The 3,563-nt window shown below is 48.2% G+C and overlaps 1 non-coding gene across 1 annotated transcript; it reads right to left on the bottom strand.

Moving 5' to 3' along the window:
- Positions 1-1,394: 1,394 nt before the first annotated feature.
- Positions 1,395-1,467, bottom strand: TRNAR-CCU (transfer RNA arginine (anticodon CCU)). The gene has a single exon. It is a non-coding gene; the product is annotated as a tRNA-Arg (tRNA).
- Positions 1,468-3,563: the final 2,096 nt, after the last annotated feature.

The following is a 3,563-nucleotide window of genomic DNA, read 5'->3' as shown; positions in this document are numbered from 1 at the left end:
TACTTTATCTCTGGCTAATAGCCATTTATGGACCTAACCTGCAAAAATTTATCAAGCTCTTTTTTAAACCCTAATAGATTCCTGGCCTTCACAGCCTCCTCGGGCAAGGAGATCCACAGGTTGACTGTGCGCTGTGTGAAGAAAAATTTCCTTTTATTAGTTTTGAACCTACTACCCATCAATTTCATTTGGTGTCCCCTAGTTCTTGTATTATGGGAAAAGGTAAATAATTTTTCTATATTCACTTTCTCCACACCATTCATGATTTTATATACCTCTATCATATCGCCCCTCAATCGCCTCTTTTCCAAACTGAAAAGTCCCAGTCTCTCTAGCCTCTCCCCATATGGGACCCTTTCCAAGCCCCTAATCATCTTAGTCGCCCTTTTCTGAACTTAGTCGCCCTTTTCCTCATACAGGCTGTGGCCACGCTAGCCCCCTCCTTTCAGAGAGGGCATGGTAATGAGGCACTTTGGCAGATGCAAATGAGGCTTTGGTTTTGGGAAGAAGGGCTTTTCGAAATCGGGTCCGCTTCATAAGGCCCCTGGTTACACACGGGGAGTGCGTTTTGAAAGTGGCACTTTCGAAATGCACGGGGCTGCCATTATGCTAATAAGGCACTGCATATTCATGACAGCGCCTCATTAGCATCTGCCAAAGTGCCTCATTATGCTCCCTCTGAAAGGGGGGCCTGGCCACATCCAGAATGAGGTTTACCTGTTTCAAAATAATCCAGCTGCTATTTCGGCTGCTTTTTAAAATAACTTTGCTGTGTAGACCTACTCTCACAGATTTAAAAGTGGCCAAGTTTGAGCAAAAAACTTTAAATCAGATGTCAGGATGAAACTGTAGAGCTGGAATTGCTATGCAAATTTGACACTCTTAGACTGGGCCTGAATAGAGACTGGGAGTGGCTCACCCTGGACCAGAAGTAATTTTTCATTTTTTGGTATTCTCATCTTATCCTCTCTCGGCAGTGGGCCACATCCACCCTGACTGAATGGGCCTCATTGACACTGGTCCTCCACACAGTACTGTCACACACTCACCTTCGCATCTCTGCCTATAGCCCCCGCCAGACTGTAGTTTCCACATCATACATCCAACAAAGTGGGCTCCAGCCCACGAAAGATGATGCCCAAAGAAATATGTTAGTCTTTCAGGTGCCACAGGACTCCTCAGTTGTTCGGTGCAGGACCACTTAACCATAGAATCAAAGAACACTAGGACTGGAAGGGACCTCGAGAGGCAATCGAGTCCAGCCCCCTCCCCCAGTGGCAAGACCAAGTACTATCTAAACCATCCCTGATAGACATCTATCTAACCTGTTCTTAAATATCTCCAGCAATGGAGATTAAAATTACCTGGTGATTTGCAATAATGAAGGTGGTTTTCACCCCAGATGGGACTTGAACCCACAATCCCTGGCTTAGGAAGCCAATGCCTTATCCATTAGGCCACTGGGGCACCTCTGCATAGACCATCACATGCAACTAGAGCCACTGTCAAAGCCTTCATACACCTGCTCCCTTATTCTGAAGCACATGGGGTTAAAAAAAAAAAAAGAAAAGAAATAGAAGCCGCATCTACACGTGCACGCTACTTCGAAGTAGCGGCGCCAACTTCGAAATAGCGCCCGTCACGGCTACATGTGTTGGGCGCTATTTCGATGTTGAAATCGACGTTAGGCGGCGAGACGTTGAAGTCGCTAACCCCATGAGGGGATGGGAATAGCGCCCTACTTCGAAGTTGAACGTCAAAGTAGGGCACGTGTAGACGATCCACGTCCCGCAACATCGAAAGAGTGGGGTCCGCCATGGCGGCCATCAGCTGAGGGGTTGAGAGACGCTCTCTCTCCAGCCCCTGCGGGGCTCTATGGTCACCGTGGGCAGCAGCCCTTAGCCCAGGGCTTCTGGCTGCTGCTGCTGCAGCTGGGGATCCATGCTGCATGCACAGGGTCTGCAACCAGTTGTCGGCTCTGTGGATCTTGTGTTGTTTAGTGCAACTGTGTCTGGGAGGGGCCCTTTAAGGGAGTGGCTTGCTGTTGAGTCCGCCCTGTGACCCTGTCTGCAGCTGTTCCTGGCACCCTTATTTCGATGTGTGCTACTTTGGCATGTAGACGTTCCCTCGCAGCACCTATTTCAATGTGGTGCTGCCCAACGTCGAAGTTGAACGTCGACGTTGCCAGCCCTGGAGGACGTGTGGATGTTATTCATCAAAATAGACTATTTCGATGTCGCTACATCGAAATAAGCTACTTCGATGTATCGTGCACGTGTAGACGTAGCCAGAATGTGGGAAGAGTTGGCGCAGGTTTGAGGGCAAATGGGTTAAAGCCTGATCCTGCACGTGTAAATGAAGGGCTTAAGAGCATAAGTCCCTCTTTGGCCTTGCTGCTGTTTGCAGGGAGAGGTGACTTGGCTGCCATACAGCACAGATCTCATTAATGCAGGGGCAGGTTCTATTGTGCTTCCTGTCTTGCTCAGCACCTGTTTGCACTTTGCACTTATGTCTAGTACTCTCCTGCACACCACAGTGCCGAACTCTACCGCTCCCTAGAGCAACAGGCTGTGGGTTAATGTGCCTGAGCTGTGGTGGGCCTGGTCACAGCTGACGTAAGGTCATAGCTGAATGCACACTGAAGCAGCCATAATTTAATTACTCAGACTGGACTTCAGGCCTGACATGATGCCTAAGATCCTTTCTTCCCTTTCCAAGGCTTCAAGGGACACAGGCCATCGGGACTTTGGCTTGTGTATTGGTTCAGAGCTCATAAAAAGGGAAGCGTGTCACTGAACCCTGAACTACTCCCCTCCTGAGTCACCAGCATCACTTCTTACAGCATCATGCCATAGTAAGCGCCTATCTAGAGTGACCATCATGCCCATTCATGTGGCTGTATTTTAAATTCAGCCAGAAACTGGAGCTGGAAAACCTATCTAGGCAGGAGCACTGGCTGCCTATTGGTTTCCTGGTGCCATTTAAGATATTAGATTAGTCTTGTAAAGCCCTAAGTAACTAGGAGCAAACATGTACTCGAGGAAATGCCTCTCATCGCGCTGTTTTGCCACAGTCGCAAACTCAACTGAGAGCCCCGTGGAATCCAAAAACCAGGAGTTGCTGGAGCTCTGCTCTCATGAGCTGGAACCTCCTCACCTCACCACCATGGTTTGAAGCAGCTGGGACTTGAAACCCTTTATGACATGGCAAGGGCCATCATCCACTCCAATTTGCGGGAAAGAAGGGGCATTTTAGAGGCTGATGCTGGCATTCAAGAGAGGAGAACTGTTGAGCTTGGATTTAGCTCAGCTTGGCTATTTGTGTTTCGGGCATGGGAGGCAGCTGCTGGGTTTACTATGATAGATTAGATGGGGAAAGGCCCCATAACCTCCCCCACCACCAGACATCAATCCTGAGCTACAACTGTCATAAAAGGCAAAGTAAAAAATTAAAGGTAGCTGTATAAGATACAAAGCCAGCTCAATGTCAACAGAAACGTTCTTTAGATATAATAGTTACTCAACACTGCTTTACTTAGTAAATAATATTTGACCCACTCACGC

Source organism: Carettochelys insculpta, chromosome 6 (assembly GCF_033958435.1).
Source record: "Carettochelys insculpta isolate YL-2023 chromosome 6, ASM3395843v1, whole genome shotgun sequence".
NCBI lineage: Eukaryota > Metazoa > Chordata > Testudines > Carettochelyidae > Carettochelys > Carettochelys insculpta.
The sequence above is the reverse complement of the archived record's forward strand: the minus strand, read 5'-3'. Positions and strand labels throughout refer to the sequence as shown.